Raw genomic sequence first — 16,316 nt, forward strand, 5'->3', positions numbered from 1 at the left:
CCAAGCCCATGTACCAATCAATTGATAGATATACAGAATGTTATTTTAAATTTTAAGATCAACCACTGGTTCTCTCTCAGAGTTATAGACTTTCATAGAGATTTAAAGTCTGACTTCCTATCTCACAGAGATTCCAGTCTTTGCTTTCAGTCCTCCACACATGAGTCATTCAAATCAAAGCTGTAGGCTGCTGGAGATTGGGAAATATTCCACAGCAGTCACAGGCTTTAGTACTGGTTTACCTCCCTGGATTTGTCATTTCTCATTATCTTTAGCCTCTAAAAATTTTCTTTTCTCTCTTAAATGCCCAGCGATGGCTCTGATAATGATGGCTCATATCATTATCCCTTTACGTGTAAAAATCTATTCTAGTTTTACTTTTTATAAAGAAATAAGACTTTACAGATATGACAGTTTCTTCCACCATTTAATCAGAGGTCAGCAAACTATGGTCTGTGGGTCAAATATAGCCTACTGCCTACTTTTGTAAATAAAATTTTATAGGAACACATTCATGGTCATTCATTTATGAATTTCTATGGCTAATTTTGTGCTATAACATCAGAGTTGAGTAGTTGCCACAGAGCCAAAAATATTTACTGTCTAGCTTTACAGAGTTTTTCAGACCCCTGATCTAAATCATCAGCAACTTATTTATCTTACAACAAACATCTTGGACTTAATAAAACAGCAAAGTATTATTCAATCTGGGCATTCATTTACTTAATGTATGCGTGTGTTCAATATAGGTTTATAATATCACTACAGCAGATTACAGCTTCTTTGATGGTATGAGTTATATATCTAAAAGGTTCTAGTAGCAGATCCATCATAGAAATACACTTAATAGATGCTTTTGATTATTGTGATGACGATGGTGATGATGATGACATCTTGAATTCTCATAATTTTCTAACCCATGACAGACATAAGAACAGATATCGTTTTGTAGAGTTAAGTGTACTTGTCAAGTCATTTTGGAATGTGGTAAATCACCTTAATTGGGTACATTTTGCCTCCAGGAATCTTAACTGCTTATGTTCTCTGACACCCTAACTGATGAAACTCATTGCCATAGATTAAAGCTATGAATGTTACTCACTTTCTAACATTATAGCTTTTATTACAGGGGATTATCTTTACTATGTGTATAATATCCCATGTTCCTCCACAAAAGAAGAAATACACATTTGCATAGAAAAAAATGCAATATTCCAGTGATAGCTCTTCACTACCTATTTTTAGAGTACACATAGCCTCAGTTGTTCTGGTCCACAAAGAAAAAACAGATAATGAGATACACTTTAAGACATATATACATGTTGTTTTTGAAAAGGCTCCTGACAGAAGATAGAGATGCAGCCTGCAAAAATAAAAGAAATGGCTGAATAAAAATATTGTCACAAGGGAAAAAGAGAAATATGTTACAAAATTTTATTCCTGGGATAGGGAATACTGTACTTGGTGAGAGAAGCCAGAAGGAGTGAATGAATTAATGGTATTTGCTAGATAGAAGAAAGTGCCAAGTAAAATGAATATAGAATACTTGTAAAGTGTCCCCGATGGAGAGATAGAGTACTAGATATAAGGGACAGTTGGCATTGCTAAAACACATGAGTGACATGTCCCAGAGTAAGAAAGGAAGTGCTAGGCATAATGGCAGCTAGTGTAGAGAGCATGGACAGCAGCTTTTCTGCAGAGCAATGTTGTTCGTGGCTAGTAGTGATCTGCGGAAAATGTAAGTGAACAGTTTTGACAGAGCAGCATGTGAAAGGGAATAAACTAACCAGGATATCTGGCTGCAGCGCAACTGACTAAGGGAAAATTCTATGGGTACAAAATCAAGATGTAATCTCTTTGGAAACCAGGCAGTAAGTCTGAGAAAAAAATTCTGAGACAGAAGTGAGTAGTACAGCATTTCAATTCAATAGATTTGTATGGCAATCTTTCATTTGTGTTAGGAAAAAAAGTGTTGTAGAATGCTAATGAATTAGTTACAAAAACTTACAGTGTGCAAAACTTTGTCATTTGTTCATTTCATTTGTTTAAACTATTTTTCTCCAATTGATATGGCTGTAAATGTAAAGAGCATTTACTGAATGGGCTCCATGCACAGAGCACGTGTGAAGGACCTAGTGGACTTAGTGGGGAGAGAGAGGTGCAGTGGAGGTGATTCTGATTGTGGGGAACAAGGTTCTAGTTTAAATAGAGCTTATAAACTCAAAGCACAGACCACTGAAAATGCACCACATTGAATATATGTGTAGTGGTCCAACATAAATAGATTTCTCAATGTTAACAGAAACATGTCAGAGGATTGCTTTGCAAATGTTAAATGCCACATCAAGGTCAATATTGCCAAGAAAATCCATGAATGCTGTTTTAAAGTGTCATTATAAAGCAAAGAAAGTAAAGTAGCTCTGGGTGTTATTAATAATAGCCCTAGGATTTGGATTCCATGGACAAGAAACATGAGATTTTTCCCAAAGGATAATTATTTTAGGAATCTCATTTTTGTCTGAAACTCACCTGTGTTTATTGACCATCAAACCTTGATACAAGGCTTATCTTTTTAAATGGCTGTTCCTAAGTGGTACTGAATGTTTGAAATACAATATCTTTGCTGGATCTGTTTGTGATTTAACATTCTTACAATATATCTTATTACAGAGGCTATTATTTTCATAAATCCTGTAAAACAATGAATAAATATTTGCAAGGAAGGTTTAATAGATGACATCAAAATGACTCAACATAGAGTATTTATAAAAAGTATGGCAAGATGCATATGGAAGAGGCTCTCAGAAGTGCTGACAATACTACTGAAGCAGATTACCTTAAAAGAAAACACATATGGTTCCATTTTGTGCCTTCTTGCTCAACTAAATATGTTTAGAGGCACAAGCTTGCAACCTGCTGAGTGAATCCTATTTTATCCATATGTGGATTATAGAACTAAAGAGGAGACAGTTAAGATTATTATTCAGTTACTTTTTCACATTTCAAGATGAAAAAGATGAGCAAATGCATGGGTTTCCCCTTTCCTTTTACAGGTTCAGGCCCCAGAATTAATTTATTTTCCTTCAATGAACTACCTACTTATACTCCTACTTCCCAAACTTTGTGACTTTCAGGCCTCTAAAATTCAACGTCATTTTGTTTTACTATAGGACATCTCTAAATTGGGAAGAATATTTTGTGTAAAGACAAAAGCAAGGATAGCCAATTGTCACTTCACTCTCCATCTACAATTTCCCCCATCAGTATACCCTAATTTTGTCCATTCTAAAACAAATAACTCAACCCCACTTCTCACCCCAGCTACTGTCCTTCCTTCTCTCCTTCACAGTCAAAAATTTTGAGTGTATTATCTACCCTCACTCTATTATCCTCCCTACCCAAACTTTCCTTAGAACACTCCAATCTGACTTCCCTCCAAAACTGTTTTGAAAACTAACTTTGGCTTAGTCATCAATGACTTTTATGTTAAGTTTCTGTCCTCTCAATTTCTTGGTCTCTCAATTTGACTCAATACTATTGATTATTCCCTTCTTCTTGATACATTTCCTTAGCTTCCATGATGTCATAATTTCTGTTTGTTTGTTTTACTTAAAGTAAAGCATCTCCTTTGGCTCACCATTCAGAATTTAAATGTTCAGATTTCTCAGAGATCTGTCCTAGACTCTGTTATCTGCTCACCCATGCTTTTCCAAGGTATCCTGATACGCTACTCTGGCCTCAGTTTTCATCTGTAGTGACACATCTCTAGCCTAGGCTTCCTCCCTGAGCTACAGGTCAGTATAGCCTCTACCTACTGGTATCGCTACCTCCATGTCTCAAAAGAAACTTTAGGCGGAACAGGTCTAAAGTAACCCACACATCATGGCCCACCTCCTCCATCTCAGTGTATGGCATCTTCATCCTTTCAGTTGTGCAAACCAGAAACATGGAAGTAAGCCTTGACTCCTCCTGTCTCTACATCCATATCTGAAAAATCTTCAAGATTTGTCAACTTCATTTTCTGTATCTCTAGAATCCGATCATTTCTCTCCAGGTTCACTACTGCTGTTCAATTCAGGTGTTTCACCCATTGTAGCTCAAAAACATCTCTTGAATTCCACCTTCCTTTCTCAACACTCATCATCTTTTGTCATTAACTTGAACTTCTGGGATAACAAGATTCATTGCCATCAATTTTTCTCCAGGTCAAACAACCATCTACAATGCTGTCAGAGTTATTTTCTTCAACTAAAAGATAAGAAAACTATTGCCTAGTTAAGATATTTGTTTGATCCCTGTTACCAAGAGGAAAAATTCAAATTCTATAACTTAGCTGTGACTTCCATAATTTATTCCCAACCTCTGTCCAGTCTCATTTCAGAATATTACTCAACTTCATCAACTCTAATTGCAAGCCAGAGTGAAGTTCTCTGTCACTTTTCTTGGAGCCTGCCTACTCCATGCATGATTCTTCTGGCTTTTATACTTGATGATTTCTCAGCCTTGTATGCTCCTTTTTATTCTTCCAGATACAAGTCGAATATTACCTGAAGCTGCCTTTGCCTCTGGTAGAGTTCTTTGTTCACCTTTTGTGCCTCTCTATCTCTTGATCCATACATCTGCTTTAGTATGAACTGAGCTATATTTTCAATTCTCTATTTACATGTATATCCTCCCAAAAGACTATGAGCTTCATGATGGCAAGGACTGTCTCAGTCACCTTTAGGTGCTTATCACACATAATAGGTACTCAACAAAAAGTTTTAAACTGAAGTATTAGAATATTTACAAAATCATGACATAAATAAAAGTATAAGAGCACAAATTTAAATAGGAATATTGTGATACATATATTTGAGGCCTCACTAAATTAAAAGCAAGGCCACAAGGTAGGAAATTATAAATAAATTTGATGTCAAAATCAACACCACGGAGGAAAAACAGGTTTTGGGGGGGTGACCAGCTTTAGACACTGAGTTAGCACAAAGAGAAAGAATGACTTAAGCCTAGTATATTACGAGTTACTCAGAGGTTTTTTTAAAAAAAAGACATAAAGAGGAAAGCTAGTATACGTACATATTTGTTAAGGCATATTCTAGTGGGAAATTTTGAAGGGTGGCCGCTTTTGGAAGTTCAGAACTGTATAAGCCCTTACCCCTTTACCTGGTTCCAAGTGTCTAGTCAGGTACTTCAACTGCTTCACATCTCTAAGGTACAGATCACAGAATCTGTAGTGTCCTTTCATTTTTTAATACCCTATGGGTCTCCAATACTTCCTCCAGAGCCCCAGTGCTTCTTTCAGGCATATTACTGCTTGTATATCTATTAATGCTCTATGTTTTTTCTCATTTCTTAACATTTTTGCACATGCTTTTCCTCTGCCTAAAACTCTTCCTCTCTCTTATGTTTGAAGTGTCAATTTAGCTTCCTAGAAACTTTCCATGACTTTAAAAATTGATGCCCCTTTATGTATGACCAGAGCCCTGGTATGTCTTCACATCATAGAATGTATTACATTACTGTGTAATTACTTATTTACCTATGATTTCCTAGACTACAAGTGGAAGGATAAGTACTATATATCTTAATTGTAGTTGTCTTCCCAATGCCCAGAACTGTCCGTGGCACCTAGGAGCTCAATAAATGTGTGTTGAATGATTACTTAGGGTCCCTCAGAGAACATTTCTGTCCATAATACCATGTTATATTAGGGACCTGTCACTTCCTGCTTCTTGTGCTAAGCAGAAAGAGGCCAGACACAATCTCGTTTGTTCACTCCGTTTATTAGGGCTGTTCTCTTGCAAAATCAGACATTTCAGTCATGGCATGTTACATACTTGGATCATGCTGAAATTACTGATCCTGCGCCTTCCTTTGACATCACAATTCCCAGATTTTTGACCTGTCAAAATCAAAGATATCACGGGTTTCCTGGCCTCTGCTTTGATTTTATGGTTGCTGGCTTGTCAGCTTGCTGCCAAGAACTGAGAGTCCACATTGTTTAGTTGCCTCTTTGACCTGGGGTCTTCTGGACCCTTGGCTAATTCCTCATTTACAGCAATCTCAGAAACTTTTATCCCCAGTTTCATGATCTCAGACTCAAGCCGCAGTCCCTTGCCTGACTAAACCCGGCCGAAGTCCTCTTGCAAAAATGTCTCGAAAAACTGGTACCTATATATAATTACGAAAATCTGAAGAATATTGAGAGCTGAAGGATGGCTTAAAATAAACATCTAATGTAAAAAAGTGTTAATAAGATGTTTACCAGTCCTTCATTAACATGCAAAATGGAACTAGAGCAAATTAATATTTTGTTTCTATACATATGAACTTATGAGAGATAAAAATAACATTTATGTCAGAATTATGTGGGTGTTACAAAGGAAAATGTTACTATTTTAACAATGAATATTTGATTATTGTTATTATTAGTAGTAGATTATATTGTTTTATTTGGTTTGTTATGAGGCTGTAGTTGGGATAAGTGATGCACATATGAAGGCGTATGTCCAGTGCAAAGGATGGTAGGTATTTTGCCCTGAGATTATGCACCCAAGTTTGTGAACCCAAGCTGAACTTGCTAAAAGACCTGCAAGCTGGCAAAGCAACGGCAAAATGTATCTGGATCCAAGCATGATCATGGTGAATAAAACGGTATCATTCAGGTTCAGAACAGAAACTGAGGGAAAGGCTTCACAACCAACAACAGAGAAAATTTCTCAGATGATGCCCACTGAAGGAATTTCTAATTCCATAGGGAAAGGAATGGGAGTTTGTGCATTGGTCTTGTGAGGAGAGTTCTAAGAGGATAAAACAGACAATAATGTATAAGACTGGAGGGGAGTGCACACATTTGGTATTTCACGATAGGGGCAGTGAGAGAAAATGAATTGTTTGCGTAGATCCTTTTGCCTTAGGATTGCAATTGCCTGTAGCAATATTACAAAGGCTGGCTCCTTTGGTTCAAGAAAAACAAATATGGAAAAAAAAAAAGCTTTTTTGCATGTCTATTTTCCTGAGAAAGCATTTCTAGAATTATTTTTTTCTTTATACATTATTCTCTAACCTTAGGTGACACTGACTCCTGGGAGACTGGTCTGGGCTGTCTTCCACTTATGTTTAGTTTATATACTTATTTTTGTCATGGAGAACTTTAGGGCCATGTCAAAAAAATGTTTGCTCCTACCCCCCGAGTCAGCAAGAAAATGAATCGGGTTTTTAAAAAAATTTCCAGTTAAATACCACCTCTTTATATTCTATCCCTTCATTTATTTCCCAAACTTCGACAGAAAATAAATGAATGAATGAATATATCATTCATACATACATACATACAATTAGGTTCCCTTAAGTGAGTCACCTCTTTGTGGTGAACTCCTTCCGGAAATACTCTATGGACTTCTGAGGACTAATCACCCCCCAGATTACAAACATGTACAATCTCCCCACCTCAAGACACACACACACGCACACACATACATACATATACACCCTGCTTCCCTAATTATTATTTTTTTCACAATTCTTTAGTCAGGGGTCTTTATGTAATTTTTAATCATTGTATTTGGGTTCACTTTTATCAGTGAGCCAAATACATATTCCTATTGAATTCTTCAAGATCTCTACTATCAAATACATTTAAAAATTCAGTAGAAACTAACACACCATTGTAAAGCAATTATACTCCAATAAAGATGTTTAAAAAAATAAAAAATAAATAAAAAAAATTCAGTAGAACACTACAGCATCTTTTTATGAATATGCATGTATAATAGAACACCTATAGCTACTTTCGCAAAACACATATCTAAGCATATATACACCCACACCAACATAGAAAAGGCAGAGATAATTAGCATTGTTATTTATTTAGAAAAACTCCTAGAAAATGTACAAAGTTAGAGACTTCAGAAGTAATAGTCACATTTGAAATTACTTGTTTATGATAAATTAATACAAGCTCAAGACCAAGTTTCTGCAGCTGTAATCAACAAACTATTGAGAATATAACACTCTTTCCAGAGTCAACATAGGTATTTCTAGTGAATCAGAGAATTGAGGCTCTTTCAGGGAAGTAATATGTAGAAGTTGAAGGAGGAGCCATAAACACTATAATCCAGAAAAAATTGAATATATAATAATTGAAGAGTAACTACAGTCTATATAATGAGTATATAACTTGACACATTGACAATACCTTCTTTTCAAGTATTAAATCTACTTAATCTATGATGAAAATAAATGAGTTACTGTATGTCTATTTATCCCGCCAATGGATAAGTTGTAAAAGAATTGAGAGGGTTAATGAAAAATTAATAATAAAAAAAGAAGGGCAAAAGATGATACAAGTAGTGTGTTGGATGAGATATAGGGTCACAGACATTTATAGAGTCAAGAGAGGAGAAGATTGAAGGGGATTTGATCACAGTCTATAAATACCTTACAAGTACTATCTGTATAAATGAAAAGAATGTGATAATTCAAAGCATCAGAAGATGGAAGGACAAGGAGCACTGATCTGAAACTAAAGAAAAAATATTTCAGCCTTATATTAAGAAATACTTTGCAACAGTAGGAGGACTTTGCATTTAGAAATAAAAATCAAGGACAATACATAAAGTTTAGAAAAGGCCTGAAAATGATGTACCTATGAGTACAGAGAATAAATCAGAAATGACAAAGGGAAGAATGGAAAACAGTGACACTCACAGGATCAGAAGATGCACTTGTTCACGATGTGTGAAATGTTAGCTGCCAATCTTTCTGTTAAATAAGATTCTCTAAGTCTCATCCTAAGAAGCTATACCAAAACTTTAAAACAGTTTAAATAAATGAAAAAATTTAGCCTATATTATAACCAACTATTCTACTATACTCTGACACCCAATAATTTCCAGCTGTTGGCTATGTTCTTGCATTTGATAAAGAGCAATGCAGTTAAGTGCTGATAGCTGGAGTTTATGATCGTAGATTTACCTAGATTTTTTTGACCCACACAGAGAGAGCTATACATAGCATACTCTTTATAATTGCTTTAATTATACAGGTTCAGACCCTCTCCTAAAGAAAATGTTAAATAATAACAGTAATTAAATAATAAAGAGATCCCTGAAAACAAACATATTTCTTTCTATATGTAATACTTTTCCACCCGAGAAAAAGGAAAACCCAATAAAAATTACATATTTCCTTTTCTTAAAAAGCACTAAACATTAATTCTCTGATTAAATAATGAAAAATCCATTGTTTGTTGATTTCAGACTGCTTTCAATCATTTGGTTTTTTCATTGCTCAAACTTCAGATTTTACCTGCTTCCTCTATCCTTTCCTCTTACGAGTGAACCTCCTACTGCCTTATCTAAAGCTCCAAAGTTTTTTAGTTTTAAGAGAGATGCTTCCAAGAGTAACAAGAGGTTTGCTGCTCCCTTGGCAAAGGGTGTAGTCAGAGATGAATAAAGGGATTATTGAGAATAAAGAAGTGCTTAGCTGGCATTAAATGAAAGGAATTTGCTGTGGACCAAATTCATTAATTCACCCACTTTAACACAAACAGACAAAAAAGAAAATTAAAGATTTTCTAATCATCTTCTATATATCAAGAGCTGAACTAAGTAGATTTAAGAGCATGAGAAAGTTCCAGCTAAAGATGATTTTGATCCAATCCAGCTATTTGGCCTGGTTCGTTTTCACTTCCCTAGTTTCCTATACATATTACTTTGCAATGCTCAATGCTTTGCAGGTGGAGAAAGTGGAGACTGGTTATCTAGGAGTTTTTGATAGGGCAAGGAATCTCTAGGATGCTAGTGTTTATACTGTTGATAAGGTTGACTACGTTTAAAGGCTGGGTAGAAAAGTAATGCAACCAGAAAGAGATGATGTCCTTAGAGAACACAATATTTAATAAGAGCACATGATAAGGAAAAAGTAGATTCAGAAGAAATTAAAAATTAGAGAAGGCGGAAATCAGAGCTGATAGTCGGAAAGAAGATTTCAGAAATTCCAAATTATAGAATTTAGAATCTGAAATCAGAATTGAGTGGTCACTGGGTTACTATTATGGAATGGAGATGCAGGTGACTGTCAGCAAGGAACGCAGAAGTTCTTAATTGGTGAAATAAAGGATTTCAATAAATGATACATTAGAGTTATGTAGATGTTTTTATGTACGTTAGGAGTTATAAACAAAACAGAAAATATCTTCATAATTTAGGTGTTCAAGTAAACTTATTTCACTTTTATGTTAAGAACATTAAAGGTCAAGTTTGCCAAATTAAATGTAATTTATTCTTCTGTCAAATATTCTTTTGTAGCACATGATTAGAACTATTAGAACATCACTTGATTATTGAATTTCACTGTCTTAGGTTTAACATCAAAACATGTAGCAAATGTTTAAATATGAATAAAACAGCTAGACTCTAAAAAACAGATGCAAAATATGTAATATTACTATATTAACTCTATGACTTCTCCTTTTGGCTCCTAGGCTCCTACTTATATATGAATACTACACATATACATATATACAGCTTTAATGACTGATGAAATAGCGTAATTTCAAATTATTTCCCTCTCCCTCCCTTCTTCCTTCTTCTCTCCTCTCTCTCTTTCTGTCTCTCAATCATCAAATTCGAAATGTTACTTAACAAGTTTAAATTAATTATGTGTCCCATACTGAAGACTGGCCTATAATATTATATCTTAAATCACATATTTTTATAAGACTTCAGTGTCTAACTAATAGAATTCTTGAAAAACCTATCAAAGTGTTTCAGAACATATGAAATATATCAACTGGACAGAAACAGTTCTTCATTATGCTTTACACACAATTTTGCTCAACTGCTTATTTTAATTAGAGCAGAACTCTAGCTTCTGCTCATTGGTTTAGCATGAGCAATAAAATGAAGTTTATTTAATTTTCTAAAATAAGTAAAGCAGAGTAAAGTTAATTAAAAGTTAATTACAGAATAATGAATCATCTACCCTTGCTGTGCTAGTGTTGCCCAGATGATTAGATGCTGTCCTTCCTGAATACACTTCCATTCCCATAAGCTGGTATTCCCTTCATTCCATGTAAGGGTTTTCATTTGTGTACTTTAAAAGTTTATGCTGCCTTTTTCTGAAGGTGTCTTTTTCAGTAAATACACACACACATAGATGTACCTACACACACCTTCCTAGTTTCTCTCCTTTTATATGCTTTCCTCAGGCATAATTTTCATTTAGCCTTCTGATTGCCTTTTAAATTTGACAGAATATACCTATAAAATTCGTTAGTAATTGTTTCATTTCCCAGCATGGCATGTGTAGTTAACCTTGAAAGACAGATTGGACGTTAACTGTAGTGAACCCAACCTTTGCCAGTATCACAAAGGTCATGGATCTGTTCTCCCTGGTCCTGTATCTTCAAGTAGAAGGTTTTGTACATATTGGAATTAGAATGCTTTTACTGCTCATTAATTCATCATTAAAATGATGTTAACTAATCATTCTCTATAAGGCTCTGGCGTACAGATTTCCTGGCATGAACTGCTACAGCTGGCTCCCAGCCACTCACACCTTCTTGAAAACAACAGCATTCATGTTTTTGGTAGACTTAAATCTTTTTGTCAAATTTTATTGTAAGTAGTATAAACTTTCATTGGGAATATAATGTGGCTTATACTGAGAGTATCTTAATTTTTATGAATGGATATATATACAGAAACACTTGAATTTCAATTTTGCAGCAGGCTTCTCATAGTATAAGAAATAATGTGCAGTGAATATTATGTATACACCTCAATCATGTGTCTTGCATCTTGACATAAATATTAAGGCATTGTAACGAATACTGTTACTTAAAATAGGGAAAGAAATGAATCAGTGTAACTTGGGATATTTACATTGATTCAATACATTCACTTTAGATATTTTTACTCCTTGACTATGTGTCCAGTCTATGTAAGCAGCTATTAGTTTTGCAAAATCATATGAGATTCAGTGGTACAAATGTGATATGAACTAACTACAAACAACTGAATTCCTGAATCCTTCTTTAAAAGTATACAGATCTTCCTTGACTTACAATGAAGTTACATCCCAATAAACCCATCCTAACTCGAAAATACTGTTAAGTCCCAAATGCATTTAATACACCTAACCTACCAAACATCATAGCTTAGCTTAGCCTACCTTTAACATGCTCAGAACAAGTAAGTTAGCCTACAGATGGGCAAAATCATCTAACAATGCCTATTTTATAATAAAGTTTGAATATCTTGTATCATACCACATTCCACTAGCCCGAGAAAAGATCCAAATTCAAAATCTGAAGAACTGTTGCTACTGATTTTGTATTGCTTTCACACCATCATCAAGTCAAAAAATCATAAGTCGAACCATGGTTAACTCAGGGACCATCTGTATTCTATATTCTACATCCATAATTTTTCAACCTTCTGCTAAAGGATACATGTAGAGGCATTTATGTTCCCACATGTTGTTAATCAGATGTTAAATAAGAAGGAAATAGATGGAAAAGATCTGAAAATAAAATTTTGAAAGGATCTTTTACACAGGGACTATGAGGAGATGGAAGAGAGGGTGCAATCATGTTTTCACAACTTCTTACTTGCTGTCATGCATTTATCTTCACTATTCTAACACTTTCCCTCATTCTTCTTTTCAGATATTTTTCCTGCCTTTATATGTTAGTTATGCATGCAACTCCTTCACTATTATATTCTAATTTTCTGGTTCTCAATTTTCCAAACTTTAATATGATGAGAATAATGGTTCAAAAAAAGAAAACCTTTCAGTTCAGAAATGAGGACTTCTATTTCAACTATCATTTTCAAATGTTGATTCAAAACTTCATATTCAAATCCATCTTGCAAACACGGATCTTGGCTGTTCTTTACATTTGCTTATGAAAAATATGTCATATTAGAAAAGTGCCATTTTGTGAGGGGGGTTGTTCACTGTTTTTTTCTTGGCATTACAATTTTTATGGTAATGTTATTTTGATCCATTTGATTCAGATACTTCTCTTTAATAATGTCTGAAATTCTTGGTAGAGAAAAAAATAAAAGAATTCAACCCATACCATAAAGTGAATTATGGGTAGTTTACTATAACTGTGAAGAAGTAAATTATACGGAATGATGGAAATTCCGTCTTCTAGTTTTTTGGTTACAAAGGGAGATGGTCAAATGGATGCCAAAAAGTACTAAGTTTTTATAAACAGCTTCATATTGTCTTCATTCCTGGGGAGAGCTAGGTTTCAAAATGTTCCACCCTCCACAGAGATAAGTTTGTGATTAAAGACTCCAATCTTAACAATCAGAAAGCATTTCTATAAGAACATGATAGAAAAAATTGTATGGATGACAAAGCATTCTACATATATAAGGACCTATTGTTTTTGTATTATTTTTACCTCCTACCATTACTACCAATTTATACATATATTTAGAGTTCAACTTTTATTGTTATGTAATTGTTCCAGGTAATAAATAAGCAAACACCCAGTTGTTATGTCAAGAAAATCCAATTAATTTATAAACTTTATAATATGACTGGCAGGTAGTGACATCATAAAACATTTATCTTCTCTGCCTTGAACCATATGAGCCATCTATTTGGACCATAATACAGTATATACGTATGTTTGAAAGAGTTTTTTATATGCTTAACCAGTTACTTTTAATGTTTTTGAATTCTTATTTATTGAATCAAAAGTTTAAACATTATAAGAAGTGTAAAATTGGCAGCACCATGTGTGGAAACTATGAGAAGCCATAGGTGAAATAATAACGCAACAAGGGCTTATGTACATAATGGGACAGAGTGTGTTTCAAAAATACACATGTATTAAATAAAATGTGTTATTATATTAATAATAATTAAGATGTCCCAGAATAGCTAGTTTATAAAAATTATTAATCATATAAAGTGAGAAAAACAAGTAAATAAGTAACTAAATTCTAAGCCAGCTAGTACAATAGGGCAGAATGTGCTTCTTTCATGTATATGTAATATAAATGAATAACGGGAAACCAACGTACGTAATATGTTTGTTAACATTTTTACTCTGCTTCACTGAAACTTTCTGCTCAATATGCTATAAGAAAACAAAAATTATGCAAAATTAGTCTCAAATGTCTTTAACTCTGCCAGCTAAATTAACCTCTGAAGGAAAATATAAATTCATAAACCACTGCCAATCTGTGAATGTTGTTTAGGGACTTGTGCAACACAGTAACACACTGAACAGATTGACAATGCAGTCCTTCTCCAACATAGTATTGGGGTGGCCAAAAAGTTCATTCAGGTTTTTCCATAATCTCTTACGGAAAACCTGAACGAACTTTTTGGCCAACCCAATACTTGCAGAAAGAAAAAACTTGCTGGATTCGTTACCTAGTATTGACATTATGGCTTCTAGAACCCAAATAAGAATCTGTGCTGCCTGTTTCAGGCATGATGATCTCCAGTTCTGTTTGAGATAAGAGGGGCATGGCATTAGCACTTCTAAAAGGGAGATGGAAAACCAACGACTCAAATTTAAGAACAGCATGTTGCTACAAGTTGGTATATTTTCTGATGTGAAAGGAAAATCAAAAGGAGTCAGTATTGCTAAGAGAGCTCTCTAAAATGGAGTTGGGAGGCCAATGATGAAGTGTAACTTATGCATGTCTCAGCCTGGATGGGATCTGACCTTTTCACTACTTACTGTACTTAAAGAGAGCATCCAGAACATCTGCCAGAAACTCAAGATACTTATGGAACACTTAATCTAAAATAACTCATGATAATCATCCCTTAAGACAAATATTTCTTTTCTTGTGTCAGAGCACAACCTCATAGCTTTTGCCTTTTTAAGCCCCTGACTCCTTCTCCCCAGAACTCTCTTTCTGGGGAAGAACAAACCTGTCTTCCAAATTCTAACTCTTAAGACTCCAAATAAACAATTTTCTTACTTGAAGACTTCTGAATTATTTTTTGGTCAACGTTGCAGACAGGAGTTTTTTTTTTATCTCTTTTATTGATGTATCCCCCCGTCCTAGAACATTGCCTCATATTTACTGGCATTCAGTAAAACATTTTTTAATGAATGAATGTGAATCATTAAAATATCTCACTGAAGGAGAGAGGAGAAATACTTTCTCCCAAAAGAATAAGCATGAATGTAAAATGTACCTCTTTCTAACTATTTTGGTCTGAGTACTGCAGCTTGCAGAAAGCTAAGCCAAACTCCTAGGTCATTTCTTTTTATTTCTCTGTATACTTTTTAAAACTTTAATTGATTTACAATACTGTGTTAGTTTTAGGTATACAGCACAGTGATTCAGTTTTTTGCAGACTGTATTCCATTATAAGTTATTATAAGATATTGGGTATAATTCCCTGTGCTATACAGTAAATCCTTGTTGCTTATCTATTTTATGTACAGTCGTCTGTATCTGTTAATTCCATACCCCTAATTTTTCCCTCCCCTCTCTCTCTCCCCTTTGGTAACCATATGTTTGTTTTCTATGTCTGAGTCTGTTTCTGTTTTGTATATAGATTCATTTGTATTATTTTTCAGAGTCCACATATAAGTGATATCATATAGTATTTGTCTTTTTCTGCCTGACTTATCTCACTAAGCATAATATTCTCTAGATTCATCCACGTTGATGCAAATGGCAGTATTTCATTCTTTTTGTGGCTGAGTAATATTCCAGTCATAAAATCGTCTGTTGATGGGCACTTAGGTTGCCCCCATGTCTTGGCTATTGTAAACAGTGCTGCTATGAACACTGGGTGCATGTATCTTTTTGAGTTAGTGTTTTCATTTTTTCCAGATATATACCCAGGAGCAGAATTGCGGTATCATATGGTAGTTCTATTTTCAGTTTTTTAAGGAACCTCCAAACTGTTTTTCATAGTGGCTGCACCAATTTTACACTCCCACCAACAGTGTAGAAGGGTTCCCTTTTCTCCACACCACCTCTAGCATTTATTATTTGTAGATATTTTGATGATAGCCATTCTGACCAGTGAGAGGTGATATCTCATTGTGGATCTTATTTGCATTTCTCTAATAATCAGTTGATGTTGAGCATCTTTTCATGTGCCTGTTAGCCATCTGTATGTCTTCTTTAGAAAAATGTCTATTCAAGTCTTCTGCCCATTTTTTGATTGGATTACTTGTTTTTTTGATATTGAGCTGTATGAGCTTTTTCTATAGTCTCGATATTAACCCCTCATCAGCTGCATCATTTGCAAAAAATTTCTCCCATTCTATAGGTTGTCTTTTCATTTTGCTGATGGTTTTCATTTGCTGT

General features: G+C 34.5%; 1 pseudogene across 1 annotated transcript in view; it reads left to right on the forward strand.

Annotated features, from left to right (window-relative positions):
* The first annotated feature begins 1,656 nt into the window (after positions 1–1,656).
* Positions 1,657–16,316, forward strand: part of LOC309632644 (anaphase-promoting complex subunit 10 pseudogene) — a 49,715-nt pseudogene continuing 35,055 nt past the window's right edge. Inside the window, exon 1 of the transcript in view lies at positions 1,657–1,738. The product of the transcript in view is annotated as an anaphase-promoting complex subunit 10 pseudogene (transcript). The remainder of the gene's footprint in view (positions 1,739–16,316) is intronic.

The sequence above is a fragment of the Balaenoptera borealis genome, assembly GCF_965194805.1.
Source record: "Balaenoptera borealis genome assembly, chromosome: 7".
Classification (NCBI taxonomy): domain Eukaryota; kingdom Metazoa; phylum Chordata; class Mammalia; order Artiodactyla; family Balaenopteridae; genus Balaenoptera; species Balaenoptera borealis.